Source organism: Pezoporus wallicus, unplaced genomic scaffold (genome assembly GCF_028554395.1).
Source record: "Pezoporus wallicus isolate ANWC-B61680 ecotype Strahan unplaced genomic scaffold, APGP_CSIRO_Pwel_v1 contig_3858, whole genome shotgun sequence".
NCBI classification, from domain to species: domain Eukaryota; kingdom Metazoa; phylum Chordata; class Aves; order Psittaciformes; family Psittacidae; genus Pezoporus; species Pezoporus wallicus.
Genome location: NW_026638754.1, coordinates 1,697,521 through 1,713,217, shown reverse-complemented (window position 1 = coordinate 1,713,217; position 15,697 = coordinate 1,697,521). Strand labels below are relative to the sequence as shown.

At 43.6% G+C, this 15,697-nt stretch overlaps 1 long non-coding RNA gene across 1 annotated transcript; it reads right to left on the bottom strand.

Annotated features, from left to right (window-relative positions):
- Window positions 1-1,133: 1,133 nt before the first annotated feature.
- On the bottom strand, window positions 1,134-15,374 carry LOC130600665 (uncharacterized). Its single transcript, XR_008972508.1, has 3 exons — window positions 15,250-15,374; window positions 14,083-14,220; window positions 1,134-1,869 (listed from the first exon to the last, which is right to left on the bottom strand). It is a non-coding gene; the product is annotated as an uncharacterized LOC130600665 (long non-coding RNA).
- Window positions 15,375-15,697: the final 323 nt, after the last annotated feature.

Genomic DNA, 15,697 nt, shown 5'->3' with positions numbered 1-15,697 from the left:
TACTGACATGAAGGCATATTTTTAAGTTTGAGGCATTTCATTTTTCCTTGTTTTATTACAGAAAAGGAAATGACAGGGTCCTGCATATCCCACATAGAGCGTGTTTGTATAACAGATTTAGTCCTCAGACAAGTTATGTAAGGTAACAGCAGAGCCATATTACTTTATATTTCAAAATCACTACTGTCAGCAAATGGTAGCCTTTTCCCTCTTCAAAGAAATATGTGATAGTATAGTTTTATATTTATTCCAGTGGGACAGTACATCCTGCTACTTTGGGCTCTGACAGATTCATGCTGGCAAATTTATGTAGGATAACCCTAGTGATAACTGCTCCTGAAAGTTGTTTGCTTTTCTACCCTGATCTGAAATCTGTGCCAGTTCAGGACCTGATTCCCTGTGGATCAGTGGCCCTGCCATGGAGACAGCAGCATCATTTAACGGGACAGGGCAAATGAGAAGTCAAGATGATAACAGCTCCATCCATCCAGTTTAATCTGTTGTTGCAAATCTGTCACAGCACTGGCATTAGCTTCAACACACTAAGCCCACAGTGGACATGTCTTCATCAGACTTTTCAATTACTAATTGCACATATTCTCTACGTCCACAGATTAAAAATGTTCTTAAGCCAGAATTGCTAGCCTGAATTAGCTAATTTTACTTAAAATAACAGAGAGAACAAGGAAATTTGAGAGAATAAGTGAGCAACAGACATAAAAATGATCCACAACTTGATTTCAAATGGCTAATCTCAGTTCAAATCCATGTTCCCTTGTCTTCAGCACTAGTTTCAACTCTAGTTTAGGGTACTCATGCTGACTAGGGTGGGAACATAATTTTTTTGCAGCATGGTACATACACTAACATGATGCATTTTCCCAGTGAACAGAGTCACAGGACTGAGTAGCTGTGATTTAGGTCACGAATTCATTCGTAAAAGTACTGAGAGCTTTCTACGGTACTCCGAGAGGTAAGTGTGTGTGCAGATTGCTGATGGTGAAGAACTGGAAGGCAGGACAGAGCCTAGGCAATTTCTGGAGGGTCTACCATTAATTAACTCCCTTGCATATTCAGTGCAGTGGTGTGTCAGAAGAAATTGCTTTCATTAGCATGTTCAAATGATCTGTAATCCTTTTCTTACAACATTCAAACATGAAAAAAGAATCTAAATTCTCCCTGCATAAAATATACTCTTTAATATATATGGTCCATTACAGGGTCCAACATACTGTTGAAATTTGCAGCAGCTACCAACTGAAGCATTTTCACTGTCTGCCAGGTTTATTTTTACCAGGCATTAGAGCACAAGAACACTAACCCATCCTTCTCAGTGGAGAATATTTTATTCTTATACTCATTTAGAATTAATTTTCTGTAGGTGTCCTGCACTGCAATGAAGCACAGAGTATTTTCTTTGAAACTTGCTTCAGACCTTAACATGTTGAAGCTAACTCATGTCTTGGGTCTGTAGCACAACTGGATTTATTTAATCATCTTCTGCTATCATGGGCTACAATGGTGCTACAGGCTCTTTCATAATGAGCCTCAGCAAACACCACTATATTACAAATGAGTGGATTAGATCAAGAGCTATAGATTGCTCAAAAAGGCTAATTTAAAAGCTGGTATATAGCATTTGTTGTGATTCAGGGAAATTTCTCATGTGAGGAAGCGGTACTCATTCTAAGGGCTGAGAAATCAATTCCACAAAGAACAGGAACCAAAAAAGAAGTTCAAAATACACAAAGAATAATTGAAGAACAGGGAGGAAATACCCACAATAAGGTAGGTCCTTCTTTTTTTTTTTCATGCTTATATTTCCAGATGGATTTGGATCTTTAAACACAGGAGGACAGCTTTCCACATCTGCATGTATAAGGATGGGAGGACTTTATTATTACTCTATTGTTTAGTGAAAATATTATATTGTGTGGCAGGAAAATAGAAAGTGAACTTTGAACAACACAACAGTATTGATCTACTCCATTCATCTGAAATGCAAGTCAGCAATTGTGGACATTCATTAAGAAAATACTTTTGATGCTATTGTGGCCCATTATCACTACACTGGTAATAAAATAAATCCAGTTCTAGCAGTAAGCTTGGTACCTGCAGCAAATAATTCAGTCTGACAACTGATATGGGAACATCTTATTCAGTCCAAGTAGAAAAGGAGCTGGGTGGGTGGGTGGGGGTGTGTGTGTGTAGAATAATATGCTGTGCTTGTTATTTTACATGTCATGACCAGTAACACAGGGTAACGCTGGTCTTCTGCTTCAGGTTAGTGAATACACTAACCCAATTCACTAATTCCCTCCCATTTTTTTGTCTGCTTGGGCAGACTAATTAATCTCTTAATATATTCTCAATGCACAAACAATGCAAAGACCTTTACTGAATTTAGCTACTTGAGACAAATGCAGACATGTGGCCTGGCTCACAGAGGAAGTCACACAAGCTCAGGTAAAGACGCAAGTACACCTCACAGTAGGAAAAAGAAGTTTTCTTGTACTTCTGAGTCAATCTTGTTGATCAACTTTTTGCATGAATCTGAGCATTTTGTGGTTGCCAGTATGGAATGGGGACAGTGTAATTTCCTTGGAATGTAGCTCCTCCTTTTGTGAAGAGCCAAGTTGGCAAACCTGGCTGCGAGCACAAGTTTTAGCTCAATCCCTTAACTACTCTCAGCACTTACTTAGATTTTCTACTTTATGCTTTTTGGTTATAATATCCATCTACCTGAATTCTTGTATTGAAATGCAGAGCAGATTTTGGAAGCCTTTCCTGTCTTGTAAAGCTAATAGCTTTCCATACTGTGATAATTAAAGGAATAGCATGGGTCATAAAATGAAAAAGATTAAAAGGCAGATACCCATGAGTAACCAAGACAGCATACAGATTTGATCTAAATGTTCCAACAGCAATTATGAACAATCTTGATGCAGGGCATTTCCTGCAGTTTAATTGTCATTTGGTGATAATGGTTCTTAGGAGTCCCTGAGACAATAACTCTTCATAGGCAAGCATTAATCTCTTTTATGTTGGCTTTTTTTTTTTTTTAATATAACAAGTTCTGTGCCTCAATAGATGGTGACAATAAATTACATAAGAACTGTACCAAAGGATCTACATGCATACCAAATTATCCAGTTTTCTTCTGATGACATAGTAAATACAATAAATATAATAATAACAGCAACTAAAACCCAGTAAGTCCCTGAATTCCTTCCAGGTGCGGTACAGACACCTACGATACCAAGCAAAAGAAATTGTGCTGGCTCTGTTTTTTCCTCTGAAAGAGCTAGCAGGACAGCCTCAGGCAGTGGCTTTTCAGCTCCACGGGCGCACATAAAGCATACCACGGGGTGCCATGACTTCACCCTTCTCAGTCAATGTGTCTCCAAGAGCCACAAGGCAAATTGGTGACAAAACCTAGGGTCAAGGATTTCCAGTAGGTTGCTGCTGCCTTGTTTGATACATTGCTCATGAAGATGAGATGTCACGGTCAAACTTCGCGCAGAGCCCCAGTGAAAGCAGCTCATCTGTACACATGAGCTAGGCTCCTTGACTGAGAGTTCACCCAAGGGCTGGAGTGAGACTGTCAGCTCTCCTTTACTCAGCAGGGTGGCTTATCCAGGTAAAGGAGAAACTGGGAAAAGGTCCGTTTGTGTACCTGCACAGACACCTTTAGGCTGCCTCCAAGCTTCCTCCTTGCATCCAGGAGCTTTTATGAGGCTGCTGAACAAGTGTGGCCTGGCACAGCCCGCTGGCCTGATACTGTGATTTGTCCACATGTATTACCTTTAGTGCTAGAAAGTAGGCTGCACCCTTTCCATGCCCAAGCTGGCTCCACAAGCAGTATAACCATGATCATGTAGTACTGTGTTTGAGATAACTTACCCTGCCAAACACTAACTGCCTCTATGCAAACTAACTTGGTGGTCTGTGCCCCAAGTAAAAAAAAGCAGTGCAAACTCTCAGAGCAGCCACAAATAAAGATGAATAGATTCTGTTTGTAAACCAGCAAATAAAAGCAAGTCTGTATTTATGCCTTAGCTTAGCAGAACACATCCTTTACCTGGTATCAAAGTTAGTAACCTGATGGTCTACTTAGCTTCATAGCCGCTTTTTGATAATCAAAGAGGAGCAATGTGAAGGATAGTGTTCATTTCCCATCTGTGTTTGGTTAGGAGGTTATGACCTTTTCTTTTTAATGCTGACCTCGCTTTTGTCACTGCAAGTTTACATTATTGCAATGCACTTTAACTGATGCCCTACTTTCACTCAGTTTAGAAACTGAGTTAATGATGGCTCATTGGCATGACTGCTGCTGTGCTGTGAACCTGTGATTCATGATCTGCTTCCAAGGACTTTACGGTATTGGTGTTCATAAATCCCGAAATGGCCTGGGACCAGCCTATCTGACATCCTGGCTCTCACCAGAGGCAACGGTGTCACAGCTGCAATCAGCAGAGTGGCTGATCTGGAGCAGCCTCAGCTCCTGGTTTTTGGCAGATGTCCCTCAGTGAGGGTCTGTCAGCCACAGCTTTTAGTCTGAAATATCATGCTGACCTTCAGGAGATGCTGAAAAGCTCGACAGTTTGAAGAAGGTGCTCAGGGATGGCTGAGCAGCCTGAGATTTTACATGCTAATAGGGCCTTGTCTTTTTCCTTCTGAACGTATTTTTCAGCTGCTTCATTTACTTCCTTTCAGCCTGTCCCCTCCCCTCATCCTGGGGAGACCAGAGGAACTTAAACGTGCAACCGGCTGGGGTTCTCGTTTGTACAGGGCCTGGTACCAGGGTTTGGACTTGTTCAGATCCTGGAGTGTCTCCCTTGGAAATCTGGAGCCAGATTCAAGGAGTTTGTGAGATAAGCAAAGAGTCTGTTTCCAAACTTCAGACAGTATTTACCTTTCTCATAGGGGTGACATGAGGATAAATTAGCTTACTGTTACAAAACACCTCCAAAATATGAAGGGCTTAGCGCTGGTGTTTACAACAGGCACAACATAGCAAGGCTGAGCTGTAGGACAGTGCTTGCCATAAAAAGGATGATTTGAAACCATGATCTTCACCCCCACAAGAACAGGTTGGCTAAAGATCTAAACCTGAGATTAGGGCTTGGCTTTGCCCCTCTCTGCCACCTGCCCTCCCTGGGGTGTAGGCAGCCCATGCTTGCACCCTCCTGCCATGAGAGATCCAGCATCCCACTCCGATGGCCGTTCCTTGCTTTTCTCCTCCTGTCCTGGTGGGAACATGCAGACAAACAGTGGAAGGCAGGGATGTGAATCCTCCCAGGCAAAGTGGTCCCCATGCCTTAGAGCAGAATAGGCCAGCAGGAAAAGAGAGGATTGAGCATGGGACTAGAGGTTGCCTGTCAGCAGTGGGACCCGTCTGTGGTGGCTGGCTCCACCCTGTCTGGGCACTGCAAGCGAGCTTAGCTGGGAGCTGTAACCCAGCCAGGACCAAGGGCCTCTTACTGCTCCACGTGATTTTTTTCTTCTGTGGAACTCAAGCTCAGGTGAGATCCAAGGAATATTCAGCACAAAGCCCAGACACCAGTTAGTCTAAGCACCTGAGAGCTTCATGGCTAGGAAGTGTTAGCTTTCTGGATCCCTTTCTTGGACTTATGCCCTGAACTCACTCTAAACCCTATTTTAGATGCCAAAGCAGCCTGTCTGGATGTTACCCATAATTTTAAGCTTGGTCTGCTTATCCAGAAGGAAAATAAAATGGCAGTGATAAAATTGGAAACATCATTTAATGTACAACTGTATATTACAATTGCTTCTGAGCATGAGGTTTTTGTTAAGCAGTTGATACCACTTAATTCAACACATTCTTTTACACACCTGCTCCTCCTTAAAATATTATCACCAGGTATGTCCTGTTCAGATAAAAAACTGGACTACTCATGCCATTAATAATTACTCACTTGAGCAATTTAAATTTGAACAAGATACAGCTGTTGCGGATGACAGTGCAGCAGATCTAAACTCTTATGCAACTGGACTGTCACACAAAAGCCTGGTCTTGGACCTAAGGTTTGTCAGTGTAAGTTATACTCCTTTACTGTGAAGCTGCCACCTTTTCCAAGACTTGACTCCACAGTCTTCATGCAAACAATATCCTCATTGATTTCTGCGATAGTTGAGCTGACTAAGGACTAGAAAACGGGGTGCTTAAAACAGCCTGGAAGGCAGAAGATCTGTGGACATGACAGAATCTCAATATTACCTCATTTAAAATGAGCAATAGATGATACAAGGTAAATACTGAGATGTAGAAGGCATAACTTAACAGGGATGATAGGTGCAGAAGAGTGAATCTTTAAAAATCTTATATATTGTTAATGAAGATAATCATTACTCTTTAAAGAAAGACTGAATTAACCTACACTGCATTTCCAAGTAACTAGCTAATGGACACAGGCATTATCTTTTCATATGTCTTTGAAATCCCTATAAACCATGCCTAGTCAAATATTTGACTGATGGGCTTTTACCCCTATTAATAGCATGTGATGGAGGTCTTGGTAAATAACCTACCTTTAGATTTGCCTTTTCCAGATGGGAAAGTGGTACTTTCTTATTCTTTAGCCATCTCTTATTGCTCCTTGCTGCTTCCTGAAAGGCTTTTTGTACTGTGAAAACAATTCACTGGCTGTTACCTTGTTTTAGTGCCCTACAGGGATTTCGGGTTCATAGGCTCCTGAGATAAGCAGGAAGCCCCCCTGCTGCAGTTCGGGGAACTTTGGAAGCCATGGGTGCTTATCTGCAGGCAGAGGTTGGCCCACCTTGTGTTTAGTTTACAAAAGAAGTGCGGTATTATTTGCATAAAAGGAGTTCTTTCAAAGCATGCTATATGAAAACCTCTTGATTTGAAAACAAACAAAGGAAAAGAAAACACACGGTAATTTTCAGGAAGCAGCAAAGATGTCTCTGAGCTCTCTCCCCCAGCTGATTTTATCATGGCAGCTTACATCTGAAGAACAAACACATACTTATTTTCGTAAATGTGTTTTCAGAAGGAAAGAAAACTCCAGAGAACTGGTAAACAGTCCTTCTGACTGATAATGATGTTGCACGGTGTTTTCCGTGGGATTCAGTTCTGCAATTAGAAGGTCATTAATGATTTCTGTGATTTCATGTGCACTGTGATGACTTTACCTACCCTCCTGCCTGGCTCTCATCTCTCCCAGCAGCTACAAGCACGCTCTGCATTCAGAGCTCCTCCTCTCACATAGCCTGCCATAGCTATCCAGGAAAAATGATAACTGCCGTTGGTCAAATCTGTCTGAATATAACCAGGAGAGGGAGAGAATTATCCCCTTCTCACAAACGGACATGCATTGCAATCCATCTCTTTTGCATACATAAGGTTGGAATAATAAGGGAAAAAATCCAATGGAATTCGATATAAAGAATAGTAACTGAATTCTATGGGATTTAATGGAAAATAAAATGTAATGGGATTTTAACACACTGCAGTTCTGAAGCATGAACAGAATCAATATTAAATTTCATAGAATAGTTCAAAAACTTATAGTAAGGTTCCTATGATGAGTATCTTCGGTAGGATTTTCCCATTGTGGAAATCTGACCAATGAGCCAAGGTGGCAATGTGGCAAGATCTAGACAATGTCAGAGGAGAGGACAACCTCAGAGAAGTTGCTATTTAATCCTCTGGGAAGGCAAAATGATACAGTGAAATTCTGCCACTGTGTCATGTTCTCTGGTGATGCGTATGTAAGGCCAGTGCTTGCAATACCAGGAAAACCAGACATTTGGGAATTTCAGATTCAGATTACAATATACTTAATAAACACTAAATACTATGAAATAAGGAAAACAAAGGAAAGCATAGAAATAAAGCCATAGTACTACTGTGGGTCCTGTACCTGTTCTCAGCACTTGCATAATTTCCACTGAAGGTGATCCAGATAGCCTGAGTTTAACTAAAGGCACCTGCATCCTGGCTGAGGGAACACTCCATTTAATATTTGGAAGCACTGCAAACTTAAACAAGGATAAAATTCATTATCATGCAGTACTCTGGCCTTGAGCACATATGGGAAGGCAACAGCAAAGTGAATGCCAAAGTTTTTTCTTTATCAGAGGGGTTAAACAACAGTTAAGATAAAGTTTTCTGTCATCTACTGTGGGTTAAACTGCATCTTCAAACACGCACAACATTTTTCACTGATTTGAATGGAAGGTAAACACATTTTTCAGAGTGAAATTTGGATTATTTTCTCTGCTGCAGAAGTCCCTAACCTCATAGGGAGCTCCACACTGGCTCACTGCTTCACTGGAGTCCAATACTGTTTGATTTCTACCTACTCTTTAATGCATTATTAATATTGTGATTTTATTTTTTTTATTATTTATTTTTTACTGCAGCTTTGGGCATTTATAAGAATGATACTGAAAACCAAGTATTAACAGAAAAAGATAAGCCTCTAATCCAAAGAGCAAAAGCAATAAACCTAGAGTTTAAGCAAAGGTTTTGCAGGATGGTAATATACAACATTTAAAATGAGTACCCATTTTCTAGAAGTAGACAGAAAAACTGACTATAACTCCAGCAATTCATTTAACACTTTCAGCAACATTAGGAAAGAGCAATTAATCAACTTTTGACATGAATTCAATTACCAACACCTTTCACTGTCTTCAGCAAAGATGCCTCTCTGCTTTATCCTGCTTTCTCAGACCTAACTAAGAAAATCTGGTATTTCTGGATGAGAAGAAACATGTCACGAAGACACATTAAAATGATATAATAATACCCATAACAGATATGGAGATATATAATAACAGATAAAAGGATATACAGTTTCCATAACATAAATCCTAACACAATTTTGGCTGCATAAGTCTTAAAGAGAAATCCAAGCCTCAGTTAACCCAACACATATCTGAAAACAGGTGAAGCTTGTGAAGTTATTTCATCTTATGGAGCAAAACATGCTCTTCCCTAGTCATGCATGTGGGACAACCCACAGATTTGGGAATTTTCTTAAAAGCTAGGATTACTTGGAAACCTTCTACCTTTATCCTCATAGGATCATCCATGGTCAGGGTGTGAGTGGGGGAGAAGCCAACCACAGTGACTTAGTAAGTATCTCTAATGGTCCTGAAATTCTAGTGATTTAGATTGGCCCAAACAATCCAAAAAGCATTCTTACTCATGCTACAGACAAAATAACATGTATGTCTCCAGACATTCTTATGGCAGAGCAGACCTCTACCAAGACTGAAACCATGCGAGCTAGAATAGTTTCAATATGGAAAAAAAGTAAATGAATGGTGAGGTTCAGCATCCAGCTCAAACACACTAAAAACTAAACAAAGAAACAAATATTTTATACCAAAATAAGGGGAAAATAAGTAAGTTTGGAATTCTATCTGTAGCTGGTAATTATTTTCACCTGCTCTTTAGACATGCTCAGAAAGGACTTCTGTTTCCACAAAAATAAATAGTTCCTGCAGGAATTATCAATTTGTAAAATACTAATGAGAAAAATTTCATGTGGAAAAAGATGCTTCAATCTCCTATTAAAGCTGAAGGAGAGGAAATCTTTTTGCCAATACTGTGCAAACACACATAAAGGCAGAGTTAAACCCAGCATCCATGGAGAGTCAGTGACAGAACTCCCAGGGACGACCACGAGGCCACAGTGTTGCTCACGGTTCCTACCGGGCAAGTAGCACAACCACAGAAGGAGGTATAAAAAGCAAGAAGTTGCTTAAGATCCACATGTGTTGTAGGTCCGAGCCACTGTGGTGGGTGATAGAGGGACTGGAATTCAGCTATGGGCAATGTTCTGCCAGATGTGGGCAGGGGCAGCAGCGGCACAGCTGGGGCTGGGCGCGGACATCCCACACCAGGGCCATGTGGCTCTCAGCCCTAACAAATGCTTGGCGTAATCAGTCCATTAGTCCAGGTTTCTCCCAGTCCCAGACAGTTGTTTAAAATGAGCATCATTTGAAGCAAACCAGAAGCCTTAACACTCTATTTAATAAATAACTATAACTTTACTGCCTAAATTCAGGGTGGTCCAGACTCGCTGCATTTACAGGCAACATGCCTTTCTGAGTCTCATAACACCATCCCTCCCTTCTGAAGGGGGTTCAGCTATGGCATGTAGGGTGTGGAGGCAAGCTATAATGTCACAAACCTAGGCACCCCAGAGAGTGAGAGGCAGGGGTGTTATATATGCTTTATTCCTTGGTCACCTGCCCATGTCTACACAGCTGAAGGCCCTTCAGGTACTGCATGCAATCCTCCTGCAGTTGGGCTTTTGCCTGGAGGCCACCTGTTGGGCCTCTTTGCTCACAAAGGTTTTTATGAGACTCACTTAAAGCGCAACCAAAGCTGTGATTCTAGCCATTTTATAAAATAAATCACACATTTGGCAAATTTCGTATCCTTATGCTGAAAGATCTTCTGCTGAAGCCAAAAACTTCCCGTGTGGGAAGTGGGGAGCTTACATTGTATAAAATTGTCAATAAAAGTTAATTACTTATGGCCTAAATCTAGCTATCTTTATAACTGTGCCGCCTCAATTAACTGAGTCTGCCTGTAGAAGTGTAACTGTGAGGCCTCTATGCTTGCTTCATCATCAACTCCAGCACCATGCTATTTTGAAAATAAAAGACCTGTATCCTGTCCAAAAAATAAACTCTGAAGGTGACTTGCCATGTTGCCATTTTGGATTACAAAAAAAAGTAAAAATACTCGGCCAGCACACAAGGGAAGGCTAAATTCCAGCAAACACACACATAAACAGGAAATCTCTCTCCTGTCAGAAGGTATTTTTCCTTTGTACAATGGGGTTCAAAGATGTGTCATCATATAGTTTAAAACAATTGCTAAGGAACCTTACCATTTCCAATAGCTTAGGAATAGAGTTGGCTTCCATGGCCTGTCCAAACTTGCATGGGAAGCACACAAACACTAACAAATATGTGCTGGCTTAGGCCAGTGCAGAGTTTTTAATCAATAAGCATGTCAAGCTGGGGGACAGGGAGGGGAGGGAATCAATTTTCTGAAGGCAAATGGTAACAACTGCAGATTTAATCAAATTGCAGATGCAATCCCTTACTATTCTCAATATTTTTGAAAGAAAGTATCTTCATGCAAAGAATGAATTTCAATAAATGTCACATATTTAGTTATATTGCTGATTTTTTTAATTTATCAAGCTAGGTCACTGAGCCTTCACAGAAATGATACCCGCACATGTCAAAAAGATTCTGATACTATTTAGCTGGATAAACGTCAAAATGAAGGAGCTATGGTAGAGGAAGGCAACTTACATAGAAATTGTTATTTCTCTGTGACTACAGGAATAAAGATATGCCGATGTGACCCTTCTGAGAGAGGTTAAAGCTACAATGCGCACAACAAAATGGATAGCTATCAAATACCATGGTGATGGCCACAGCGTGAACACTTGAGCAAAATGAAAATCTTCTGAAAGCATTCAGCAATTTTCCTTTTGCATGCATTTGTGACCAAATTTATCATGAATTCAAACAAGATTCCTTCTGCTGCCTCCCATTCAAAAGGCCAGTTGCATGTTCATTTTCTTGGGACAAGCACAAAAGACTATCATAGAGCTGTGGGGTGCAAAAAAAAAACAGTATTCTGTTTAAGTATTTAGAGCTTATTAAACTCCTCAGCATTACAGAAACTATTCTGTTATTGACACCTGCTTGAAAAATGAAACGCTCTGAGGCATTTGCTTCCCTGGAGACTGGTGTACAGGGAAAGGTGGAAGAGAGGGTTCAGGGCATTCACTACTTCCTTGCTTGCACACAGCCTCTCATTAAAATATGAGGGTTATAAACACCTCAAATTCTTCATCTCCACTTCTATTCTCCACTTCGTTATTTGGTATACTCAATCACAACTAATTCAAGGAAAGTCCATTTGAGCCAAGGGGACTCAGTCACCATCCAGCTACATCAAGTGGCTGAAAAAGATCACAGCATGACTAAAAGGTCTCAGAACAGATCAAAAAAGTTGGCAGTCTACTTGGGAACAGTGTTTCCTTCAAAAGAGTTATATCCTAGACCAATTTGGTCTGATAACTTTACCTCTCCTTTATTTTTCTAATGTTTAAAATTGGAGGAAAAAAACCCACCTCTATCTAGTTGTACGACATCATAGTTTTCCTGAAGGCAAATAGCTTGGCAATTTGCTAGATTTGTTAATGCTAGAGGAAACAAGTTAGCACACATACCATGTGTTTGAATGCCTTTGGAAATTAGATTGAAACACTGATTTGATTTCCTAAAAGGTATCTTAAACAAGGCAAGGTTAGAGATTTGGAGAGTAATGAGAATTTGTGTGACTTCAAACAGCTCTACATAAAACAGACCTGATATTCTGGGGGGAAAAAGGTCACCTAATTATTCGTTTCCTGAAGGCCCTGTCTATACTACATTTCCCCTGGGTAAGGAAACTGATTTAAAAATGGCTTCTGCGAACGTGCTTGCATCAGTCGCTATGTATGATATACAGATTTGTTAGAACCATTGCCAAGAGAAACACAACATTTTTACAAGGAGAGAACAAGAGAACCTGCATGGCTTGGCCATGGCAAAGAGGTGCCATCTGCAGAGTCTTCCCCGAGCCGTGGTCCTGCCTCCTTGCTGATTGTGTGCTGCTCAGGACCACGTGGTGTGACTATCAGTGGGGAGCCGCACGGGTTTAATCACCAGCTACAGCCTTCTTGTGGAAGGCAAAATCACAGGTTGTGGCCATGGTGGACAAGATTCCCAGGTTGATGGCTCCGCTGAGGGTAACAGCCTAGTGAAACATGAAATTGTGACTTCGGCCCAAAGGCCAGCCAGAGGGGCAGCAACAGGGAAGTGAGAAGCCTGGATGCAATGGTTTCATAGGAACCAGCCACGGAGGTGTGGTTGCCAGCCAAAATCTTAGGAAGGTTTGTTTGAAACACCACACACTGCAACCCATTCCTTCTCTTTTGCACTAAACAGATCCTGGAACTCCCTCCTGGGTTTTGCGTTCTTGTAGTTTTGTAGAACACTATTCAGCTACCCTATTGCTTTCTCACTTGAGATGATGTGTGTTTTTGTAGTGCTGAGAGAGCCCAAGCAAGATCTTCCTTACACTACATAATCCACAAACACACATGGAGATGCAGAACCTCTCCTTGCTTTCCGCCTGAAGTGAATGAAATCTAGACACACCACCACCACGAAGCAATTGTGGTACAAAGCATATCACCCTGAGGCCTGGGATTCCCACCGCCATAGCTCTGGCTAGTTAGCTACCCCAGTGCAGCATGCTGCTGGCATTAGGTTCCCTTTGCGGCTGTGAAGGCAAGGCTGCTGCTCCTGCACCGCAGCCAGCTGTGCCAGGTGGTCTCTGAAGTCCTGGAAGCTAGATCTGGGAGGCAGCAGCCTTTGAATTTCTCCTCCGAGTTGAAAAACACAAAGCAGTTCCTTGCAGATCACAAATGAATGAGAGTAGGTGGGTTGGCCCCTTCAATTGCATTGGACCAGCAGGAGGAGGTTACAGGTCATCAGTTAAGGTACCAGAAAACGATAAATGCAGGAAAATCAGGATGGGAAAGGCAGTCCTGGGATGACAACGTTTGCCACTCAATTTTGCATTCATGAGCTGTTCATTGAACCTCTGCTGAATTTTGGCTTCCTGGCTGGCTTGCCCTGACTCACTGTGCTCCCGGCCATCTACAGGCTGCACTGCCATCTCCCCGGAGCAAACGGCACCTCCACGAACCACACTCCAGCCACATGTGCAATTTAGTTTACCAGTAAAGAACTGCCATGCAGTGGTTATCCTTTGGAGGAATGACAAGAAAGCCCTATAGGAAAAAAAAGACAATTCATTCCCTCCCCACCAAAAAGGCAAAGAAGCTGACTCCCTTTTCTGTAAATAGAGAGATGAATGTTTTACACAATATTCCTTTCTCCAAATGATTCAATTTGCATTAGAAGACAGTCACAAAAAGAATCCGACAGTGCTAAGAAGGATTAGGGCACACAAAGAACAAGCGAGACAGTCATTCTCTAACTTACTTTGTTTTCAGTGTGCAGCTCCTGCCAAAGGCTGGCTTTTTGCTCTCGCAGTGTATGATCTGTAAACATTTAACCAGCTCTTAGAGAAGCAGGCGAGACACTTTATCTTGCCTGATTATGAATCCAAACCTCTCAGATCTCAGAAAAAAAAAAAAAAAGGAGGAAAAAAATCACCATGCTGTTTTTTTGTTTTTTTTTTTTTGTGGACAATGCAGAAAGCACCTGTAGGATGAAAGCAAATGAACTACTGCATATGGCGTAAGTTCTTTGGGAAAAGCATGCGTTGCAGCTTGAATAACCTCCTACAGGTTACAAACGCACAGTTTGTTAAACATCGCTGTCACTTGATTATTAAGTCCTATTTTAAGACGTATGTGCCAAACTTCCAATTTCTCAGGAGTGCATCGAGTATTTATAAAGCCAAAGACCACCTAGTTTAACGCTGACACAGAAACAGTGTGGAATGCCATTCTATAGCGCAAGTTATTTACCGTTTTAAGCAAATTATGCTTTTAAAAATGGAAGAAAATATTTGAAAAAAGGCCAAACAGCAATACGAGTGCGAGGAAGGCTGCGAACGCTATGCAGCCACAAAGTACAAGTCCCCAGCTCAGGGAATGCTGAGAGCTCACCCCGAGAGCTCAGCCTCACAGCCTCTGCCAGACCGGCCACCACAAGCCTTCACCTCGGAGCCACCGTTCACGAGAGGGCACTTCCCCGCCGCGCTTGCAGAAAGCCCCGCTAAACAGCCGCGGGCGCTGCTGCCTCCGGCCCCGCTCCGCGCTCCCGCCGCGCCCGCGGAGGCTCCCGCAGGAAAGGGCGCAGCGCAGAGCGCTCAACCAGCGCGGCCGCCGCCGAGAGCAGCGCTGGAGCGCTCACCGTGCTCCGCCCGCCCTGTCCTGCCCCTGCCCGCGGCGGCGACTGGGCGGCCGTCCTGCGGTGCGGGCATCCGGCGGAGCCCGGCCACGCAGGGGCAGCCCCGCACCGCGGCTCACCTGCCCCGCGGCACTCGCCCGGCGCGGCGCCTGCCTGCCCCGGGGAGGGCAGCGGCGGCCGCCGGGCTCCCGCGAAGTTATCGGGCGGGGCAGAACACAGCACCTGGGCCGCTCCCCGTCCTACCCCCTCCCCCGGCTCACTCCGCTCCCGCGTCCTCCCCTCGGTCCTTACCGGAGCGGAGCGCGCTGCGCGCCGGCACGACAGCCGGAGGGGCGAGCGCTGCACCCCGGCGGGCGGGCTGGCTCCCTCCCTCCTGAACTCCTCGCCCATTCACCCTGCCCGGCGCGGGCGGGGCGGGGCGTACCTCCGCGACACCGCGTCGCTCTGCCCTCGCCAGTCCGCCCCGCGGCCCCTCCGCCCCCCCCGGACGCAGCATCCCAGTACCGCAACGCCGTCCCTACCTGTGTCGGCTGGGGCTGCGCGCCCCGGAGAGCAGGGGCCTCCCGCCCGGCACCTGGGCTGCGGAGCGGCTCTGCGCGCCCTTCCCTCCGGCGCCTCCGCCGCGCTGGTGGCGGCTCCCAGCGGTAAATCAGCCGGTCCCTTCGGCTCCCTCCGCCCCTCCGGCGCGGTCCTGACCTGCCTGTGACTCACCACATCGCAGGAGCCCGGGTGCGCGGCG